Source organism: Heloderma suspectum, chromosome 2, assembly GCF_057233095.1.
Source record: "Heloderma suspectum isolate Gila_16-S chromosome 2, 16-S_ref, whole genome shotgun sequence".
NCBI lineage: Eukaryota > Metazoa > Chordata > Lepidosauria > Squamata > Helodermatidae > Heloderma > Heloderma suspectum.
In genome coordinates, this window is record NC_139459.1 from 102047279 (window position 1) to 102071299 (window position 24021).

A 24021-nucleotide genomic window follows, 5' to 3' on the forward strand; every position below is an offset into this window, starting at 1 on the left:
AGGCCCCGGCAGGGGCGGAACCACCACTGCGGCTGGGAATTGCCGCCGCCGAAGGGGGTGGCACCAAAGGGGGTTTCCCCTTTGGGGGAGCCACTTCAGGGGAACATGAGGGCAAGAGCCTGTCCCCCTGCTTGAAAGGAAGGACGGGGACTGCTTGCCTCAGTGTGGACTGCAGGACTGCCTGCACTAGAGATGTGTTTTTTTAAAGAAGGGGAGAGGTGTTGGGAGCCATAGAGCAGCCATTATGGTTCTTCAGGAGAGAGGGAGATACGGAGGGGAGAGACAGTCACAGTCTAAAGGCAGAGTGTATAACGATAGAGTGCTGACTGTCCTCAAATTGTCCCCCGACTCAAATAACCTGGATGGCCCTGGCAACAGATCCCCTGGGTTGAAACTGCTGCTCTAAATATGATTAAGTCTGTATTCTACCTTTAATTCATAAGACCAAAATACAAAAGGAAAAAGAATCCACTAGAAAAGAAACAAAAGCATATATCTTCTTATATTACCATTTACAATAACCATAATAAGCCCTGGAGTTATATGTAGCATGAACTACATAAAGTAGTGATAATCATACACATAAAACACATACTAATTAAATTTCCATCATTGAAATATTAAAATTGTTAAAAGGGAATTGTTAATGACTTCCAAGCTTTCCAGTTCTTAAAACTGAAATCAGTCACCTTCTGGCAGATAGATCAGCTCCAGTCCAGCTAATGTAAATTGTGACATATTCAACTGAAACCAATGGGACAGTTTAGTTAGGATTCATTTAAATCCTATTGCTTTAATTGGGATGTAGCAAAGAGTAACTGTAGCTGAATCAGTGCCAGACTGCTTTTGTGTGGAAATGAAGAATGAAGTTGCTTAATTCTTATCTTAGGAATAGTTAGAATAATAGAAACAGAGATGGAAAGGAGCATTTAGGACATCAAGTCAAACCCCCTGCTCAGAGCAGGAATCCAGTATAAAGCACCCCTGACAGATGGATGTCCAGTCTCTGCTTGAAGACCTCCAGGGTCAGAGAGGTCACCACCTCCGTAGGCTTTTGGTTCCATTGTCTGACTGCTCTGGGGATTTGGATGTTTTTCCTGATGTTCAACCAAAATCTGCCAGTCTGTAACTTAAACCCATTATTTAGTAGGGCTGTGCAGGGACCAATCCACCTCAGAGGCTGCTTCTGGGCTTCCAAGGCAGGCCAATTTGCTTTGGACTGATTTGAGGGTCCCCCGACCTGCTTCAGCCTCTGCAGCTGAAACAGGATTCGGATAGCCAAATCCCACTTTGGCCCCCTGCCACCCCTGCCACACTGTGTGAGCCACCAGCTCCTTATAAGGCCCTTGGGCCACTCGCCAGCAGCCGTCTTCCTGTTCCAGGGAGTCTTTGCCATCACTGCTGCCAGCTCCTGGTCCCTTGGGACACCTGCTGGCAGCCGTCTTCCTGTTCCAGGGAGTCGCCATTTTTAAAATGGCGACACCCTGGAACAGGAAGATGGCTGCTGGCATGCATCCCAAGGGCCCAGATAAGGATTGGGGGCTGGATGGCAGTGCAGCTGGGCTTCTGGATTGCTCCAAAGCACTGCTGAAGCGCTTCTGAGCGACCTGACACAGTTCGTGTTGCCTCGGCCTTGCCTTGGAAGCAGCCCGAAGCAGCCTGCTTCAGTTCAGAACTCAGGCTTCAGGCCAAAGCAGTGCACAGCCCTATTATTTAGTGTTCTACAGTCTTGACTGCTAGAGAACAGGTTGTGTCCCTCTTCTGTGTGACAACCCATTAGGTACTTGAGAAGTTTGTCATATCCTCGCTCAGTCTTCTCAAGGCTAAACCTACCCAGTTCAATCTTTCCATGTAGGACTGAGTTTCTGAGCATCTCGGTGGCCCTTCTCAGAACTCGTTCCAATTTCAGAGTGGCCCATACCATTTTGCTCTTTTCTGCAACAAACAAAACAGTGTCCCATTCCCATTCCAAAAAGAGAAGCTACTGGAAGTGGCAGTCGAATCTTACTTCAACACTGCTGATGGGACAGTATTTTCCATTGCACCTGAAGGCAGAAGGGTAGCTTAGATGGTACAGGATATGAACAACAGTACACACTGGTTTGTCCTCCAACATTTTGCAGTTGTTGTTCATTCCCCAGCATCTGTTGCCTCAGGCAACCATCTCAGTCTGTCTAATAGTAGGGCTGGTCTTGGAATATTTGCTGTCTGTCTATCTATGAAACATACATTTGGGTATTTCCTTTTCAACCTGCTTTCCTCGGCAACTACAGGCAATTACTTCTGGACAGTACAGAGCCCTTTGTTGTCTCAAAACAGAAAGCCATATATGATATAAGCAGTGTAGACAGCTAATGTGTTGCAGTGGTTGGAGGGTTGGACTGGGATTCAGGAGATCAAGGTTCTATTCACCACTCGGTCATGAAGCTCACTGGGTGACTTTGGGCCAGTCACTGATTCAGCCTAACCTACCTCACAAGGTTGCTACGAGGATAAAATGCAGAGGAGGAGGATCATAGAAACCACCTTGGGTTCCTTGAAAGAGGGAAAAAAAGGCAGGATATAAATGTAATTAAAAATAATAATAAACGTGTGCTGTTTTGTGTGTATGTGATATATTTGATTCTATTTTCAAAATAATTTGGAAAAAATGTTTAATTTTGCTCCATCCAGTGTGCATGGTGCTTTACAGAGGACAGGGCCTTGCCCCAGTGGTGTTACCATCTACAGTTGTGCAATGCCCTTTCCAGAGAGGCTTGCCTAGCACCTACATTGTGGTCTTTTCTGTATCAGGTGAAGATCTTTTTATTTTCCCAGGCTTTTTAGCCCTTCAGTTAAAAAAAACCAAATATACAAAAATTGTGTTAGTGCATTTTTAGATCTTTACACTGCTGCAGGTGTTCATCTTGTTTGCTGATTTAGTTTTATTTTGTTCAAAAGTATGGTTTTTATATTACGTTACTATACTTTATGGTTTTAACTTTGTTTTGTAAACTTCCCAGAGAGCTTCGGCTAATGAACAGTATGGAAATGTAATAAATAAATAACATTTGTCATAGGGGAATCTATGGAGGAAGGTTAGGCAGTGGGAAACAGGGAAGGAATATGCAGTTGTTTTAGTTGCAGGTGCTTGGAGCTTTCCTACTCCGTTATTGTGTGCTTGTGATTCCATACTCATGGTTGTTTACAGGTTCTTTAGAAGACATTGTGATCCTCCATTTTCGCTTCTGTTTTTTCAGAGCAGTTTCTTGGGTTTGTTTTTAGAATGGGGAAAATGGGGTATTATTTCTGAATAGACTGTTTCTACTGGTGTATTCACGCTATTCCACTATAGCGCACCTCCACCTAGAGGTTATGTAGTGGAAAAGCAAGAAAGTAAATGCCCTTTGTGTAATGCTCAAACCTCAATTCTGTGATGAAACGGAAAGTAGATACAGTGATTAACAACCCCGTGTAGAAAAGCTCTTAGTCTTTCCTACAGGTGGAGTTTCAGTAGGGCACAAGAACATCCGTCTATCAAAGGCAGGTTTCTCTTTAGCACCATGTAGCGGAATGGCTGGGTGTCAACAATACAAAAGACTGCAGAGAGTCAGGCCAGTGATGTGTGCTTACAGTGAACAGGCCTTGCCCAACCCCCAGTCCCACCAGAATCATTTTCTTCTGTGGGTGCCCTTGGCTGAGCCAATACTGTGATGTTGCACACACACACACAAACCCAGCAGAAGTCAGAGCAGCAAAAGTGGATCAGACACAGGAAGAGCATTTGTGCTGTCCTGAGCTCTCAGAGCCCTGACAGAACTGTCAAATGTGAGTCTACTCAGAAGTAAGTAACACTGAGTTCACGGAGTCTTACTCCCAGGTGTGTTAAGAACTGTAGCCTGAGGTTTCTTTTTAGAGGACAGTAGTGACTTAATTTAGCAAGTCTTGTTCAGCCATTGCTGATGTCACAGAAACCCTGAAGTCGAAGCTGCAAACATGGACCAAAATGGACCTTCCTGATTACTAAGATAGCCCTTCATAATTCAGATCGTCTCTGTTCAGAGTGCTTCCCCACCCCCACTACACATCTTCTGGACCAGAGTGGGTAGATGAGACAGACGGGACCTTTTCAGTTGTGGTACCTCCATGGTGCAATGTCCCCCTCTCCTTGCCAATACCCTTGGCACCTTTCCCAAAGGCTTGGAGATACCAGTTGATAATGCTGTTATTTATTCGCAGGCTTCTAACTGTGTCAAGGACCTTTTAAACCTCATGTGGGCAACCCACACCCCTCAAATGTCTTCCATGCAGCCCACACAGGGGCCCATGCTGCCCCTGCCACCAAATGTTGCTGCCTCCTCTGCTGAACTCCCCTGCAAATCATGATCCTGAAAGCCTGCCACCCAGAGGACATGCTTTTCTTGGGGAGGAGGGTGTGTGGGTTGCTCCCCATGGCCTGTCTTCCCCATGACAGTCATGCTCCCTAGAGCAGCCCTCTGAACCGGTGTGCATGATGTACATGGGGGGGGCAGCACACGGGGAGGGTTAACCGTTTGTGCCAGTCCTTCCTGTATCTGTGTCAATCTGGGGAAGGCTCCATGTGTGTTGAGTGGTTGGGAGAGGGGAGGGGGATGCTGGCCCTGGCCACACCCATGTGTCCGCACCCACCATCACATGGGCCCGGAGCCATCATCCACTGCCGCATACCACCCTCAGGGGCAAAAACGTGGCACAGGCCTGTTTTAAACACTTGTTTCATCAAGTCTAGCTGTTGCTGCTTTTGTTCCTGTTGTTGCTGTTGTTTTGGCCCCAATTATTTTATTTTATTTGCATGCAGTTTAAATATATCATCAGCCACCTCAGAAACTGAAGTTGAGAATCAGAACATAAATATGACAAATAAAGCCTTCCTTGTACAGGAATAAATTCCACACAACACAACCCACATGCCTCAGTGCTAGGTGATTTGTTTGCTCTTGCAGGCTCCTTTGTTCCACTCCATTGCTCCATGACTCCAACATCCCAGCAGAGAGGTGCACACCCTGGTCCCTCCCCCCCTCCCTACAGCTTGCATGAGACCTGTGAGACGATGAAACTGCCCTCTGCCATATCTGGCACCCAGTGATCATGTCTCCCCTCCCCCAAGCCATGGGCTGAGCTGGATTGTGACATCACACACAAACTCAGATTACAGCTGTAAAGATTGACTGCAAGGAGCCCTCCCCCTCAGCCATTGGCTGACCTTTATTGATGTCATCACCTCTGAGCCCGCCCTCCTCTCAGGCTGGCAGCGGCCTAAGTTTAGCCCCTAGGCCACGTACACATGGTCAAAAAAGAGGAAATGCAGCACCAAAAAAGAGGACTGCAATTTGTATAAGATTTGCATATGCTAATTTCCATGTATAGATGGAAATTTAGTAAGAATAATTATAATTTGAATAGAAATAGAATGCATCTCAATGCAGAAGATGTGCCTGCTCACTCTACTTTTGATAGGCAATTTCAAGGCCCCTGCTACTCTCCCTGATGGTTCTCTGTCTTTCAACCAGACTTGGAATGGGCAGCTCTGAAAATAGAGGACACCTTCAAATAGAAGACTGTCCTCTGACAGCTCTTCAAATAGTGGAGTGTCCTCTACAAAAGAAGGTACATGGCCATCCTATTAGCCACGGAGAGATGTCACAGAAGGCCAGAAAGTAAACCTGCCAACAGGCCTGACATTAGCACTGGCCTCCTTGGCCGGCTGCTGACATTTGCATGGCTTGGAGCCACCAGTTAAAATTTCCCACAATGCCTTGGAGGGAGAATGCACTTGAAGTGCATTGTGGGAAATTCAAAATGTTCACTCCAAGCAACTTGGGGCTGATTGCAGTGCTGCTGACTCTGCCAGTAATAGGAAGAGGGCCACTAGATGGAAGCTTTGCTAAGCCCCCACCGCACCCCTTATTTTGGAAGCCAGTTCTGGCTGTAAAAGTTGACTCAAGGGAGACCCCTTTCTGAGCTTTAGTTAAGTTGTCAGAGCCTCAAAATCATAGACTTCACTATGATTGAGGATATACACATCCTCTTTTGTCCTGAAGATGTAATTTTATATCTGCGCACTCCACAATAAAGGAAATAAGGAGCGGAATTGCAGAATTTTAGACTCTGAGTCAGAGAAAGCATTTGATTTTCTTTGGATGGGACAACAAAGGGCTGCTGCTGAAAACTGCAGCTGCATTATAATATAATAATATAAATGTATATTGTGCTCTATACCAGAGCCCCAGGTTGAGTTTCTCTGTAGCCCTCTATAAACATGTGTGGCTGGGTCTAGATTTAAGTGTAAGCAAATGCACTGGCAGAAGTGGATTTCCGTGCCTCTTCCCTCCCATGGAAAGGCCCTCCAGCCCCCCCCCCCGGAAAAGACAGGAGTCAGGAGACCCTGCTGAACGGGGTGAGCTGTAGGGTGTGCAAAGGAGGGGACCCCCATAAGTTGGGTAGAGGGGCCTTGCCAAGCAGATCCCTTCCTCTCGCAGAACGTCCTTTCCTCTTGCAGAAGGCAGATCCTTGGATCCAACCCCATGGGCATTTTTTCAGGGGGGGGAAACATGGGTGTGATCCTTGAGCAACTGCTAGGTGGGAATTCAATCCTGTCACTTCTTTGCTGTTTTGGAAGTCCCTGCTTGAGGCAAAACCACCAAAGGTTCTTGGAGACTACAGTCTTAACTGACAAAGTGCACAGAGCTGACAAAGGAGGCCTCTGCCTTGGCAATGGACAGGACAACAACCCCCCCTCCAATGGCGCAGTCTGATTGGTTGTTCACCTGGAGTTCTTCACATCAAAATTCTAGTGCTAGGCACATCATGGCTGACTTTTGTAGTGCAACCACACTTGGAACACTGTATGCGGTTCTGGTTGCTGTATCTCAAGGAGGATATTTTGTACAGCTGGGAAAGGTGGAGAAAAGGGCAACCAAAATGACAAGGGGGCTACGGCAACTTCCCTATGAGGAAAGGTGACAAGAGTTTGGGCTTTTTTAGTTTAGAAAAAAGGTGAAGGGCAGCAAACATAACCATTAAAAAAAAATATGCATGGTGTGGAGACAGTGAGAAAAACGAAGTCATCCCCCTCTTTAATAATGCTCCCTAATATTAGGCAGGCACTCACCATGACAAATGCCATAGCCACACCCCCAAGGACGGTCCAAAATGCAGGCGGCTGAGTTGAGCCTTCTACGTGTGGGTGCGTGTACTTTTAGAGTGCTTCCAAATGAGTCATTTGGAGCAGAATCGCTATGCCTGTTCACTCATATTTAATGAGCGGTCCAGATGATGCAGCCATTTATGTATTTATTTGCATTTATATACCACCTTATCTGCTAAAAAGCCATGAAGGCAGTGTACAGCAATTTAAAACAATAACCTTGCAACCATAAGAACCTGCGCTTTATCCAGCCAGGGAAGGGAAATGCATTCTGCACATTCTCAGAATAACTGTCCTTGTTTATTACTTCAAACGTAGCAGGCGTCGAGGCGGGCTCTGGGGCTAAGCCTCTACCGACGTTCAGAGAACTGCTTCCTTCTCGAGGCCTTTCAGCCGACGTGTGAGAAGAAGGCTGGGTGGCCCGTGGCCGAGGGAGCTGCTCCGTCTCCTTCGCTTCCCTGGCCTTCGGCTTCCACCGGCTCTGTCCACTGCTACGCTTGCTGACCTTGCTTTGCAGAGAGTGCTGAGATACTACAGCGGGGAGGGGAAGAAGGGCCGCCGGCCAGCCGCTGCTGTTCCTCGCAGCTGGAGGAGGGGGCCTTAGCTGGTGGGGGCAGCCCCAGTCGGTCTCCGCCTCTCTCTCTCTCTCTGCTCAGCGCGGTGGCGTGCGCGCCTGGGGAAAGCGACAGCGCGCCGAGCGCCCCGGCCCGTCCCCACGGCGAAGTCACGCGGAGAGCCTGGGAGGCGGGCTGAGGGAGGGGCCGGAGGCGGGGGCAGGAAGAGGCGCTGGCGCGGGTGGCTGCCGAGCCGAGCCGAGCCGAGCCGGGGAGGACTGAGGAGAGGTGGAGGAAGATGGTGGAGCGGGAGGCCGGGTTAGCGGCTGAAGGCAACGCTTCTTCCCAGGTTTCCTGCCCACCGCCGCGCAGCAGCAGTTGTTGCCGCCGCCGCCCGCATCAGACCTGCTGCTGCGGTGCGCAGTGAGCGGGGTTGGCGCACGGGCTCCGAGCGAAAGGTAATAACGAGGCGGCGGCGGCGGCGGCGGCTCGTCTCTCGCTCTCTCTGAGGGGGATGGGAGGCCGACGGCTCTTCGAATCGAGGGCGGCCGGAAAAATAACCCCTCAGAGCGCAAAAGCCGGTGGCCCTCGGGGCTGGTGATGTGATGGAGGCGCGGCGAAAGGGCTCGCCCAGCTACGCGCCTTGCCAAGCCGGAGGGCCTGGGGTGTTGCAGGAGGCTGGGGATGAGCGATGCATGCGGCGGGGGGTGCATGCGCGGCCGCGTGTGTGGATGCGTAATCGAACCTGTCTGGTTTCTGTGGGGGTGTAACACCATTCTCCCCTTTCCCCAGGGGAACCGCACAATCGCCTCTCTAGCTGATGCTGCGGCGGGGGTGGGGAAATGCGGTGGCAACCGACCCCCCCCCACACACACACAGTATCGGGCTCGGTGCTGATTGTGGGAGGAACTTGTGCCATCTGCACCGGTGGAGGTGGGGCGTGGGGCAATGTGTGGGTTTGTGTGTGTGCGTCTTTTAGAGGTCGGTGTGTGCGGGAACGAGCGAGCACCAGAGAGATGTGGATGGATGTGCCTCCGAATCGTGGGGAAAGGCAAGGCGAACGTATCCCCGCAAGGCTTGGTGCATGCAGTCGAGGACGACGACAGTTAATGACGTGTGTATGTTTATCGGAAAGGATTATTATTGGCATGAAACCAGTGAGATCGGTTTGGGTTGCCTGGTACTTTTGCTTGGATTTCAGGGTGTGGAGTAGATGGGGAGTGGCAAAGCGCAACTGGGCGCTCACACATGGCAAATGGGGAGGAGGTCCTGGCGGCGGGGGGTGGGAGAGATTAAGGCAGTTTTTCTGAAGGGGGAGCTGCTGGTTCCCCTGCCTGACCGCATGTCTCCTGGGAAAGACTACCCTCACCTTGCTGTCATCGCGTTATGTTATTGCCGCTATTCTTATTTCTGCCATTATGAACGTTGCTGTCGCTGCTTGGCTTGGGAAGAGAAGACCTGCTGCTGTTGACACAGATCAGTTCCAGGGAACAGAAGTGCCTGCCTTATTCCTTAAAGCAACAGCTTATTCTCATCCTAGTGCAGCCCAGTGCTTGCTTTGATTCAATCTGGTGTTGGTGTAATATTTTAATCTGTTTCCTATAGCTGCGGCTATGATTGAAATATCTGACCATTTATTTTACTGTTGCAATGAGGACACTTAGGTGATAAACTGGGAGATTCATTCAGTGCTCTCCCCATCTTTCTTGGAGCCTTATTGAGAAGTGTGCATTTAGTGCTCTTTAACTGGTGAAATTTAAGATTTCTTGAAAGTGAATAGAGTTTAAGGAGCTTAAAAGCAACAATACTGTCGCAAAGAATGGGTGGAAAGGTTTACCTTCTGCCTTCCCTCTTCCCCATTTCAGATCCTGCATATTAGGTGTAAGCAAATACCAAGCGATGAGCAGACCAGATACGTGGCATAAATTCCTAGCCTCGAGGCATACTGCTTATTTCCGTCCTGGAGGTATGCCTCAAGGTATGGATGTGCAGATCCATCACTACGCATTTAGACATCCCTTTGTTTATGTATTTCAGAGACCCATCTAACATCAAGTGAATGATATCTGAGTCACACTGTCTTAGTTCTACTGCACTGCTGTCAAAATGGGAAGTCTTTTTCAGTGTTTGCAGCCTGTGCCTGTCATACTCCAGAAGCACATATACAACACTGTCATACTTTCAGAGGTTGAGAAATAGAAAAACAGTGTTTTGTCTTGTGTATTTGTGTGTGGATCTTAATAGCACAAAAATAAAAAAAAACATTTGTGTCTTAGATATGGAAGTCATTTCAGAAATTTCAGATATAAAGCATACATCTAGTGTCATTATTTTGTTCCTTTTGGTAGAGGGACAGATTTGCACAATGTGGTCGTATCTCCATTCCTAAACATGTTAAAGCTGAAATCCTAGGCACACTTTCCTAGGAGTAAGCTCCATTGAACACATTGGGACTTGCTTCTGAGTATACAGGCATAGAAAGGTGTTGCACAGCTATAATCCTGTGCACACCTGCTTGCAAGTAAGCACCAGTTAACACAGTGGGACTTACTTCTGAGTGCATAGGATTGGGCTGCACATGGAAAGAAGTCCAGTTAAATCCAAGGGGTTATTTCCCGGTTGTGATTGACCTCATCTGAGGTCACAGACAGTCTTTTTAACTATACTGTCCAAGGTTTGATTGTCTTTTAATCTTACGGTATGTTTTTATGCCTTTATTCTAAATAAACAACCATTTCAGGGCTCTTTATCACCACTGTTTTAAAGCACAACCACCAGCCAATAGTGTTTAGAAAAGGTTCAGGAATCCTGCCAAAATGGGCAATCCTAATAGAAAGTTGTTTGGCTGTGGGAGACCCCAATTCAAATCACCATGGAGCTCATTGTGCAGCTTAAGTTAACTCCCTTAGGGCGCAATCCTGTCGGGATAGGCAGCCACCTCCGAATGCGGAGGTGACTGCCTATCAAGTGCAGGGCAGGAGAAGCGTGGAGGGGATCATCTCTTCTGCGCGTCAGCTGTCCTGCATTTGCAGCTAAACAGCCAATTTCAGCTGTCTAGTCATGGGAAGGCGGAGCGGGAGGGGTGGACGCCAGCTGATGCATAGGAAGCACCAGAACAGCACTTCTACCCTCCCTGCCCCGTCATGCCCCCAGGAACACCCCATGTTCGCTGTTCCGCACTCCTCTTCCGAGCGCGGAACTTGGGGCTGTTCCATGCTGCCTGCGAGGCAGCGCAGGAGAGGGTAGAGGTGAACTGACCTATCCTATGGCTGTCTAGCCACTGACTATCAGCCATAGGATTGCACCCTTAAGCTAGCGTTTTTCACATGGTGTTTGAGACTATAAATTGTGATAAAGAATAGCAAAGTTGAAAAACAGGTGGACTCAAAATAGCACCATTGTGTTTGATCTAAAATGGCTAGATATAGGTTACAGTAGTGTGAATTAAAAGGGGGCGTAAGGTTCGGATTAGAATTCATTTGCTAAGCGATAGTACTAGTGTGTATCTATCCTATGATTCACAGAGGTATAGTATCTCTTTTGTAGCTGTTCTAGCTTGCAGCTACATTTCTGTTTAGCACTAATGCATTTGGCTTGATTTAAAATAAGAGTAATGTCTTTTGACTGTTGCTTAGTCTTCTTCCAGATGTAAAGCCTAGCATTTTAGAAAGCTGGTAAAGAAAAGATTTTCATAGGTTGACCTGTTGGATATAAATTGAGATTGCCAGGAGAAGTGGACTCTAAGGAAGAAGATGTTGCTTGTAAGAAGCAGAAGTGTTTTTCATATTTCAATGCACAAGGTTTATTTCATCTTAGCAGAATCCATTTTTAGTCGAGTTGTTTTATTTTTTTCCCATTAATATTGTGATCATAAACATACTTAGTTGAAATCAATGGGGCATCTAAACGGAGATGCATTTAGAACTGGATTCTAAGTATAGCTAATACCAAGCTTTCTAACTTCTCTTATTATCAGTTAATTAAGCTGTAAAATCTACTTGTTTATTTAAAAAAAACTTCTTAGTTATTATAATATACTGCCCTTACATGGGTCCCTCATAAAGATCCACATTCTCTCAGCATCATATCTTCCTAGACCACTTGCTGGGCACAAACTTGATTTACTGTTTTCAATCTGTATTTTTAGCTGTATTAGCTCTAAAGAAGCAACTATTGTACAGTTGATTATTTTAAAATATGTATGTCGCTCCACAATCAATGTTTTCTAAGTGGTTTAAAATTCCAAAACCAGAAATAAATTAAAAACAAGAAAAAACATTAAAATTAATAATTCACTATTCAACCCCTGCCACGTACATACATTCTAAATATGAGTATGACATATATTAAAACAGCACTTCTCTAATTGTGATGGTATAGATAATACATATATATATGATGACATATGCGCAGATTTAAGTCAACTTTTAATTGTTTGTAAGCTACATCACCTGGCTATCTGACTTCTGGTATTTTTTTAAAAAGAAGTGTTAAAAACAAAATATGTTGTCTGAAAACAAACAAGAAAAGGCACATAGGTGTTGTAGACTAAACCAGCCTTCCCCAACCTGGCACCCTCCAGATGGGTTGGCCTACCAGTCCCATCATCCACAGGTATACTGGCTGGGGATGATGAGAGTTGTAGTCCAACACATCTGGAGGGTGCCAGGTTGGGGAAGGTTGTACCAAATAATGAGGAGCTGACTAAAGGTGGACCAGCCTAGGGTGAGGAACACTGGAGAGAAAGTGCCCTGCTTTACTATCAGGGGTCCATTCTGTACAAGGTTAGTATTATGTATAGTGACTTTATTATTTTTAGTTTAAACAGAGTCAGAAATGTGCACCATTACAACATTTTTGTTGTCATCCCTGCTCAGCCTTCCTTCCCGCCCAGTCCAGTTCCAGCCTCTACCACCTGTATACTCAAAATGAAATGTGAGTGTCTTCAACATGGGCTCAAACAACATGTTACAGAGGTCTTCTGCTTTTCTTCTGCTTTTTTTTGGTAATTCCAACATAGCCCATGGGCTGTGAAACAGGGCAGAGAAAGACCAGAAGGACAGAGTCTGTGTAACCCTTTTCCCTGGTCCTGAAGTAAGTTTTTAAGAACATAAGAGCTGTGCTGAATAAGACCAAAGGCCTCTCTAGTCCAGCATTCTGCTCCCAGAGTGGCCAACCAGATCCCTATGGGAAACCACCCACAAGCAGGACATATGCGCAGCTATGGCACCCTGCTGCTCATATTCCTCAGCAACTGATATTCAGAGGCATACTGTGGTGGATAGAGGAGCCCATATCTTTTTTCTTCAATAGGTGAAAAAGCAGTTTGAGAAGGTTGACTTAGAGCTGAACAAATGACAAATGGGTTAAGCAGCCTTTCTTCTTCCAACCTTCCTCTGCCTAGGGTGATTTTGGCTTTTTAAAAAAGTTAGATGGAAAAACCCATGGAATTCCATAGTCCTCTCAGTGACTGTATTTTTTTTTTTAAGATCACATAATTATCAGGCTGCCATTCTGTGTGTTGTATGATGGAGTGTACATAGTTTTGCTCCATCTCCCTTTGCTCTGATATAGCTCCCTTCACACATTCATCAGCCCTATCTGGGATAGCCAATGGTGAGGGATGATGGGAGTTGTAGGCCAAAACACCTGGAAGGCTACAAGTTGCCCACCCCTGATTTAGAAAGAACAAGGTATAGGATCTGGGAGACCATGGAACAACTGGAAGAAGGGAGCTGGAAATGTTCTTATTTTGATGTTTTTACAGTCACTGTTTGACATAAATGTATGTGAGGAAAAATATGTGGAGTCTATTTTTTAATATGAAGCTCTATTTTATTGTGTTTGTGGCTGGTATCATGGCCCTGGGTCTGGAGGTTCGGTGTCACCCCAAAAAGGACTCTGAGCTCAATGAGATACTGGTCACCCCACTCCAGGGAGGACCCTCGGGAACCCCTGATGAATCCCCTAGACTGAAGGACTCAGCCCTCCCATCAACCTCAGCCTCCAGCAATGGTGCTCCCAAAGCCTCTCAGGTCCCTCAGCCATCTAGGAGCTTAAGGCTAAAGAAATGTGAATGGGCCCTTTAAGGTAGCAATCAGTACCCAATGGGAGGTGGAACTTTTGAGGGACCTGAGCTGACTGGCCTACTTAATCCCTCAGTGGCTGCTAGCCCCCTGGATGGAGCAGCAGCTCCTTTCAAGAGGAACTACTCCAGCCTAGCAAGTCCCGCAGACAGTGGTTCTATTAGTCTCTGCCTTGCTGGGCTCTTGTTTACCCAGCATAACTGCCTGTTGAATGTGACCCTTGCCTTGCCAGTCACAACTTCCTTAGGCCAGAGCCTACTGGGGGACCTGATTGACCAGCTGCTTTCCGCAGGGCCCCCTGCAAGCTAAGACAGCCTGATTCAAATGTGATGCTAGGAGCAAGAAGAACTTAGCCTGGTGCAACATTGTACGTGCTCAGCTTTTTTTCTTTTTTTAATAAACCAGGTCCCTTAACTGCTCTTCATACAACACTGGCATGCCAATGCAGTGCCTACATGTGCTACAGGTGCCTGGTCTGCCAACAGCACATACTGGTAAGGCAACTATGTTTGAAACAAGACACTGGGCATATGCAACATCACTCAAATAAGTTTTCCTTGCTTGCCCAGCGTACTGCTTAAACTGGGTCCAGGCCAGGGCGTGTTATCAGTTTTACTAGGGAATCTAGAAACCTCCCATCGGGTTAATGTAAAAAAAAGAAAGGGGGGGGGAACAAGAGTGTAACATACCTATCTGGCTGCAAGTTGATGGGCTAGAATCCTACCAGTGGTTTATAATATTAGGTTATTAGCAGAACATTATGAGATTATTGGAGCTATGACATTTGACTGTTACCTGGTTGGGTAGAGAGCATTGCAGTGCACAAGAATTGCTCTCACCAGTGCCTGTGAAAGTGGCAGTGGAGTAGCATCCTCTAGTACTCACCAATTCTGGCCTCTTTAGTATAGGGGATCAAACACTTTGTCATAATAAGCATCCACAATGGAAATCATATAGGGCGTTTGGAATGGTTGAAGGACTCAAGGGCAGCAAAATAAAGGGAATTCCCCCACTGCACACTAACACTGTTAATTAAACAATGAGAGAAGTGTACACTACTCTAAGAGATGCAGAGGACACATTAGCTCAGGATAGTGGCTCCAGGCCAGTCAAGACAAGCACAGAAATCAGACCCTCAAACTTTGTAAATACTGGATCTAACATCTTTCCTGTGGAATATTATGTTGACACCATTGAATAACTGGTCTTACTTTGGTTTGCTTCTTTACCGTCCTTAGATAAGCATTGTCAGCAAAATAGCTTATTAGGTTGGAACGTCTAAGTGATTGGCTTCTGAACAAAGTCAATAAGGGTAAATAATACTGTGAATGGTTCATGGATTCATTATGGTGTGTGTTGCTTGTCCTTGAAACTAGGTCATATATGCAGTTTAGAGAAATGACGGTGCCACTAAAATCTAATGGGTACAGAGGTGGGCAAGACCTTGTTTACACCTCAACTCAACAATAGCATTGGGCTTTTCTGACCCAGTTGCTCATCTATAAAAAGAAAGAATGTCAAGTTACACAGATGAATGTCCTAGGGATTATAAAATGCATTACCTTGGGGAGAGGCAGAGGATATACCTGCAGTAGATTGGCATGGATTCTAACTTCCACTAGTTTAACAATAATAAATAAATAGAAATATCTGCCATGACTCTTAGCCTTTATCTTCCTCAGCTGTAAAATCTGAGTATTAATTCACTGCCTCTGTTCAGCTCTGCAGGCTAATATTAGAACTTTGTGTTCTCGAAGTATTAATTGGATGAAATTCTTGTAAGCCGCATGCATGTTCTTATTGACTAACAGTGTTCCATGTCCATTTGATATTATAGCACATCTTGAGAGAAAATGAATTGGGGTTTTGAGCTATTTAAATTAATCCGGGAATTTATAAGGAAGGGATTAAAATATGTGCATGCAAATTTTTTAGCAGCTCCAAAAAATACAAATATTCACTAATGAAAAGCGAGAGTCTCTCTTTCAGCAGCCATGGGTATTTTACTAATGGGTTTGGGGAGGGAGAGAAACATTATTTTTGGAAGATAAATTAGAGATTGAGAAGGAAAAATAATTGAATAATTTAGTTTGTTTTACTGCCAGCACAAGATAATCTGTTGTGTTTTAGACAAAAGAGACATTTATTTTACAGAGGAGGTTTTTTGTTTTTTTTAAAAAAAACACCTCTTCTCCAGAATTATTCTAAAATGTAATAAAAATAATAGGTTTTGTTTTGGACAATCAAATCTCAATATAATGAGACATACATGAGCCTTTTGCCTGTACCTGCAGCTCCATTTTTCCCTCACTCAGCAATTTAAATTTGAAAGTCTCCAATTCACCATAGTTTCTAAGTTCAAACAAGCAGGATCTTAAACCATGGTTTGAAGTTGCTTTAAAATAATAGCTTGTTCAGAACCTGGTTTTGTTTAAATGAGAAACTATGGTTATTTGGAGACTTCTGGATTTAATTGCTGTATACTGCAAAGGAAGGAGAGAAAGGCGTGCTTTACAGAGGCAAAAGGTTCATCCGTATTTCAGCTCATTAAACTGTGATATGATCATCTAAATGTGGCTGTTATCTGTCTTCTTACTAAATTTAAACATAATTGTGTGATTGTTTCTCTCTGTACATTTTGATAGTAATTGTATTAAGCAGTGATGTGAGGTGGACATTTTTCGGGAATGGAAAATTTTCTGGAAAATCTTCCAGTGCTTAATATTTCTGCAGAAAAAATTCTGTTTCCTAAATTCATTGGTAAAAATGAATATATGCCAACTGCAAATACAATATTACGCAAGCTTGGCAGTTTGAAAGTTGTAATTAATGTTTTTCAGGTTATTATCCTTAGCTTACATATATGTCATTGAAATATATACATGCCTCAGAGTGAAATGGAACTGAATAATAGTGTCAGTGAAACAGAAGGTTCCCCATCAACCTTAGTGGAAGAGATTTCAACTGTTGAAATAGATGAATGGTTCTCAGCATAGCACGCATAGTTCTTTGGGTTGCTAAGATTAACTAATGTGTCAACAGTTTTCAGTACCTTTCCCCCTTAAATGTAAACAATGTAAGGGAAGTACATACAAGTATTCCAATAAAAATTTCTACATAGTATAACATAATATAACTTTAAAATCACATTAAGTATGCTTTAATTTTTCCACCTCAAATATTTCAGGTCAAACACCTGTGATGTATTGGGAACAAAACATTAACATGGGGTACTTTTTTCCTTAGCTTGTTCTTTACTAAATAGAAGTAAAATAAACATGCTAAATTAGATCTCTCCAGGGCAAGGCTGGGCAATTTGTGGCCTTCCAGATGTTTTGTCCTACAGCTCCCATCAGCTCTAGCCATCATAGCCAATGGTAAGGGATGGTGGGAGTTGTTGTAGGCCAAAACATTTGGAGGGCCACAAGTTGCCTTCCCCTGCTCTAGGGCATCAGAACATTTTCCGATGCAAAATGAAAACTTTCCAGTGCAAATGGAAAGTTTTCCCACAGGCATCACGTTGCCTGCCCCTGCCTTGTTGTTGTTGTTCAGTCGTTAAGTCGTGTCCGACTCCTTGTGACCCCATGGACCATAGCATGCCAGGCCTTCCTGTCCTCCACTCTCTCCAGGAATGTGCTCAAATTCATATTCATTGCATCGATGATGCTATCTAGCCATCTCATCCTCTGCCGTCCCCTTCTCATTTTGTCTTCAATCTTTCCCAGCATCACGTCTTTTCCAGTGACTTTTCTCTTCGCATTAGGTGGCCAAAATATTTGAGCTTCAGCTTCAGTATCTGTCCTTCCAATGAGCACTCAGGGTTGATTTCCTTTAGGATGGACAGATCTGACCTCCTTGGAGTCCAGGGGACTCGTAAGAGTCTTCTCCAGCACCACAGTTCGAAAGCATCAATTCTTCGGCGCTCAGCCTTCCTTATAGTCCAGCTCTCACAGCCATATGTTACTACTGGGAAAACCATAGCTTTGATTAGATGGACCTTTGTCGGCAAGGTGACGTCTCTGTTTCTTACTATGATGTCTAGGTTTGCCATAGCTTTCCTCCCAAGGAGCAAGCGTCTTTTAATTTCATGGCTACAGTCACCGTCTGTGGTGATCTTGGAGCCCAAGAAAGTAAAATCTGTCACTGCTTCCATTTCTTCCCCTTCTATATGCCAGGAAGTGATGGGGCCAGATGCCATGATCTTCATTTTTTTAATGTTGAGTTTCAAACCAGCTTTTGCACTCTCCACTTTCACCCTCAACAAGAGGCTCTTTAGATCCTCTTTGCTTTCTGCCATCAGGGTGGTATCATCTGCATATCGGAGGTTGTTGATAATTCTCCCAGCAATCTTAATTCCGACCTGTGATTCATCCAACCTGGTGTTCCTCATAATGTACTCTGCATATAAGTTAAATAAGCAAGGTATGCAGCCTTGTCATACTCTTTTCCCAATTTTGAACCAATCGGTTGTTCCATGTCTGGTTCTTACTGTTGCTTCTTGACTCTCGTACAGGTTTCTCAGGAGGCAGGTAAGGTGGTCTGGTTCTCCCATCTTCTTAAGAATTTGCCAGAGTTTGTTGTGATCCACACAATCAAAAGCTTTAGCGTAGTCAATGAAGCAGAAATAGACATTTTTCTGGAATTCTCTTGCTTTCTCCATGATCCAGTGAATGTTGGCGATTTGATCTCTAGTTCCTCTGCCTCTTCGAAACCCAGCTTGTAGTTCCGGTAGTTCTTGGTTCACATACTGCTGAAGCCTAGCTTGTAGGATTTTGAGCATAACCTGCCCCTGCCTTATAATGAGTCAATTTCAGATGGCTCAGAATTGACTGTTTCTCCTGGAGAAATTTTATATAAACTTCTTCATTGCCGTCTAAAGTTACATGCTGAAAAGCAACGTTTTAGGTGGCTCTTGGTCAGAATTCAAATGGTGGTGATAGCAGCAACCTCTCTTTTTGGTTCCCTTGGCAATTATGACACTGGCTAACTCACCGCTTACTGCCAATATTTGGTAGGATGTCCTATGTTTCTGTGCTTCTCCTAGCTATTTCTGTTTGGATTAAATCATAAGGAATAGTTATGCGCATTCAAACAGTACAAAGATCCAGAGCTATTTATCAGCCCATGAACTCTGAAGCCCTCGATGATAATCAGCACTTTATTCATTATCTCTTTACACATCTACACTGATTTATGTCATGCAGTTCTGGACAGTATCCAAGATGCAAGGACAGCAAGATTGCCTAGTAGAACAGGACATGGGGCACGTGTGCATGTGTGTGTGTACACGCGCGTGCATCTTTGAGTTGGGAATGATTGGTTGCTGGAACATTGCAATGTGATAAAACACCTGCTGTGCATTCTGATCACATTCTGGCCCTCAGTTGTGAATTTACCTATTCAGCCTTCTGCTGATACAGAAGTTGGAGGCAGAGCCAAAGGCTCCCTTGCTTATATAGCTACAACGACCTCTCTCTCTCTCTCTCTCTCTCTCATATATCATGAAGGTATGAAGGTTCATCCCCAATGAGAAAACATGTATCCAGTACAGTTATGTAATGAGAAATTATAGAAGTTAGTGAGTGCGAGCAGGAGAATATGTATGCAAAAGAAGAAACATTTGGAACTATAATTTGAAGAGTTAGTGGAGGCAGCAAAGGAAATTTAAAGTCTGCTCCTCCTTTGGCAAAATCTGCAAATGACTTATCAGATCTTTGGCAGCCTCTAGCAAAGATAGTCAAGCTCCTAGCTTCCCCTACTAACGGGGCCAGTAAGAACTCTGCATTGCTTATTACTTTTTCCAAGGGACTAGGCCAAAAACATGCACTTTATAGAACATGCTGTGTTGTACATATTGCATTTCCCTCCAAAAGTTCATCTATAGTTCATAAATGTTTGAGGAAAACCAAGCACATTTTAGAGAAAAAACATACATGTAGTTGTGTCTCCTGAAATAGAATAATAAGGCATGAAAATAAATGCTAGATAATGTGCTAAATAAGAAAGACTATGCAGGTGTTCATAGGCTCTTTAAAGTTGGCCTTCTGTAAAGAGATTCTTTTGAATCTAGCAAAGGGCTGGATGCGCCTGATCTCGTCTGATCTTGGAAGCTAAGCAGGGTCAGCCCTGGTTTATACTTGGATGGGAGACTGCCTGGGAATCAGGCTTCCTATATTGAGCAGTGGGTTGGAATCGATGGTCTTGTAGACCCCTTCCAATCCTATGATTCTATGACATAGTTTTCTTTGAAGGAAGTCATGAAGTACAATTGGGTTTTGTCTTTAATTTGACCAGCACATTATATGAAAACTGCAGGGCTATGTTCAGTGTAGATCAGTAATATACATCTGCATAAGTTTATGGGAAAAGATAGTAGGATGCTAATTCTTGGAATGGGCTCAATGGAATAAACAGTCTGACAGTATAAGGGCTTTTTGTAGGACATTTTTCTGTGTAAACATGCATAGGATTGCATCCTAAGGCAGTTTAATACGTTCATATGACTTGCAGCATTTACTCTTGAAGATATAGTGCAGCTTTCTGATTCTCTAAGGAAATGGCATGACTCGCCATCTTGGCATGTTTCACTTCTGCTGCTGCTTTTCTTGTCATTCTGAAAAAAGATTTTCTGTTACCTGGTGGTGACAATGCTCATGGAGGTTATATCCTGTTCAGTTTCTCACCTCTGCCTTTCTTTCCTGATTCTTTTCTGTACTTAAAATAAACTATCTTCTCCTTGCCTAGGCAAGCCTTCGCGAGTACATTCGAAGATGAGGATGATTCAGAATAATTTTGGGTGGAGTAGGAAATGAATGTTAAGATGCATATACAATTCATATTACTTTCCCCATATAGGAACTGTGCTCTTTTTTTCTCTAAAGCAGAACTAATATAGTGGAGAGCTAATACAAGTTTATTGGGATATAATTAAAAAGAGGAAATCTTATAGTAGAATGTACAGAAGTATTGAAGAAATTGCTATAAGAAAAATTGAGATCATAACCAGATAATCATAAATAGGCCTTTCTTATTTTTGTAGCTGCTATTTTTGGGATAATTTGATCAGTTTAATCACATTTAAAAATATTTTCCCGAAATGTATTAACAGTCTTCTGTTGTTCTTACTATTTTCTTTATCCAGTCGATACATTTTTTTCATCATGCAAGTATCTCATTGCCCTATCTGTTTGTCTCAGGATGGAGCTTTAACATTTATGTTGGTTGCTTTGTAGTTTATTTATTTTATTTATTTATTACGTTCCTATATTGCCCATTAGCTGAAGCTATTTTAAATTTACATTTAAAAATAATTTATGAGACCTGAGGATGATAGTTCATGTACATGTCAGCAAAATAAAACTGTCTGTCTGAAGTCAGTTTATCATCACTAGGATGCAGTTGACACAACACTCACATGGATTTAATTTCCTTGAAGCCTATGGGGTTCCATCAGTAAATGTGAAAGGCCAGTGAATTTCTGTCCCTGCCTCCCCTGAAGCACTGTTTGTTATCTGCAACTTTTTCTCAAGGTCTATATAGTATAATACTTTCATTAGCCCAACTCAAAGGGCACAAAAAACATGCAAGCTTTCAAGTTCTCCAAATCTCTTCATCAAGCAAGATGTTGACCTGATAAAGGTATTACACTATATGGATTTTGGAACTTTTCTTATGGCCAAGATGGTTGCCACCTTTTTTGTATTTTTGAAGGGGAGTTCTGTGCTTATAAAGTAGGGCTTGCTTATTGATCTAGCAATGCAAGCGCCGTACTGAAGCAAGGCATCAGTATAAAGTACTTGAACGCTTGAAAGGGAAAAAGTGTGTTAGAATTCCCCGTTGATGCTCTGCTGATAGCTCACAGAAACACATGGTGTTGATGGGACCTGATCTGATGTGATGCTGTGGGAACATGAGTTACTGGCCCTGGATGGGTAGTTAGGATTGGACTCACAAGAACAGTCCAATAGTGGGATGTAGCATATCAGAGTTGTACCTCTTTTTTGCAGGTGCCGCAGTAAATGGTGCTTGCAACTGCCATTTTCTTTTGTGTCTATCTGGCCTCTGTTTTCTTTTTACACAGTCCGTGGATCAGTACCAAGGGAAACAAAAAGAGGAGTAGGAGATACAGATCAGGGTCCAGTAGTGCTACTGCACTTCCGCTTGCAGGACCCACTGTGAGCACAAGGAAAGTATTGTATTGTGACCATTAAGACTTTGTGACTTCATGAAGAAGTTAGAAAGGTGTTGGGAAGGAAGATAGAAAAAGGTTGCAAACATAGCCTCATGCAGAAATTCCTTGCCTGTTTTTAATATCTTATGTTCCAACAAAACAAATTAGAGGCACTATGGCTTGCTTAAGAAAATAGCTAGCAGCTGGTGTGTGTCCAAAAGAGAAACTATACACTTCACTGTGATCTCACTCACTTAGATATTCTGTTCTTTTCTTCTGACCTGTGTAGTTTATTTCTGTTTACATTTTTATTAATTGCTTTCTTTAGGTACTCTCTGAGAGATGCCTCACAAGCATGGAATGCATTAGCATTTTGAGACTAATGAATAGGCCAGCAGTAGGAGCATTACAGAAACATTTGAATAGGAGCTGAGATTGTGCTTTTAAGCAATGACATCTAGGTCACTGAAGTGGAAACTGGTAAAAGGAAAGGGCATCATTTGCTATATTCAGTGTGCCACAAGTTAGTTCTCCCACCCCCCTGCCAGAGATTACAAATGTAAGAATTCATCAACAATGATCTTGAGCTGATTTTCACATCCAGAAGCATTATTATGTGGTACAGTCTTCTTGGAGCTGTACCACTTTGGAGTGCATATCCATTGAAAATCGTTTGACCGTGGAAAGCTAGCATGTGAAGGAGCCAAGCCTTCTTCCTGACATTCTGCTTCATATGAAGGTCCATGTGGAACCACCATAGGTCCATGGTGGTTCCACATGGAGTTATGGCCCAATTGGAGTCCACCTGGAGAAGAGCCTGCAGTGTGGTGGCCCCCTTCCTATGGAACTCCCTGCCTTCAGAGGTCAGGCACGCACCAACACTGTGTTGTTTCCAGCGCCTCCTGAAAACCTCGTTATTTCAGGAAGCCTTCCTTGACTGACCAGCTTCACTTTTATCAGAATTCTATTTCTTTTTAAATATAGTAATTATTTTCACATGGTGTTTTATTCTTTTATCCTATTTTTTATTTTTTATTGTTCACCACTCCAGAATCTGGCTAAATGTACAGTGGTATACAAATGTTGTAAATAAATAAATAAATAAATAAAGATTTTGATTTGGGAAAGCATTCAAATATGCAATCTCAGGGGTGTTGCTAGGAAGTTAAAAGATCCATGACTCAGGCTCATGACATAAATTTGCATGCATATGCATATACACATGCATATGTATATACTGTTGTTGTTGTTCAGTTGTGTCCGACTCTTCGTGACCCCATGGACCATAGCACACCAGGCCTTCCTGTGCTGCGCTCTCTCTCGGAGCGTGCTCAAGTCCATATTTGGGAGAGGTAGGGGCCAGTTTCACTCCTTGCCCCCGCCCCCCAGCTGCACCGTAGTAGTTATGGAGCACTCAAAGGGCAAAAAAAGCTTCAAAATGACCACTCCAGGTGTCATTTTGTTCATGTATATATACATACATACATACATACCATTCTGGGGGTGGCAGGTGGGCGGGGGCCACAAGTTGTGCGTGCACACACACACACACACACATATGGAGCCAGTGTGGTGTAATGGTTAGAGTATTGGACTTGGGAGACCCCACCAATCCCTGCCTGGCCATGAAGCTCACTGGGTGACTTTGGGTCACCCACTGACTCTCAGGCTAACCTACCTCACAGGGTTGTTGTGAGGATAAAACGGAGAGGAGGAGGACTATGTAAGCCGCCTTGGGTTCCTTGCAAGAGGAAAAATAAAAAGCCGGGATATAAATGTAATAATGAATAAATGTGTGTGTGAATATATGTATGTGTATGCATGCAAATTTAGAATTACTAGAATTTATTTACATTTCACTAATGTTAACAAAAATAACATTGAAATAAAGAGTGCTTCTGAGCATATGCAGAATGCTGTTCTTTCACCCCTTAGGAATTGCAGCTTACCCCTCCCCATGCATGTAATAGTAATGGAATATATCCCACACGGATTAAAGCCTCAGTGTTCTCCTTTTTAGAGATTAAGCACCAACCACAGTTGTTG

At 44.0% G+C, this 24021-nt stretch overlaps 1 protein-coding gene across 4 annotated transcripts in view; it reads left to right on the plus strand.

Annotated features, from left to right (window-relative positions):
• The first annotated feature begins 7934 nt into the window (after positions 1-7934).
• APBA1 (amyloid beta precursor protein binding family A member 1) overlaps positions 7935-24021 on the plus strand; it is a 123139-nt gene continuing 107052 nt past the window's right edge. For all 4 annotated transcript variants that reach the window (XM_084834347.1, XM_084834344.1, XM_084834345.1 and 1 more), the window contains exon 1: positions 7935-8177. The gene's annotated coding sequence lies outside the window, so the exon portion shown is untranslated. The remainder of the gene's footprint in view (positions 8178-24021) is intronic.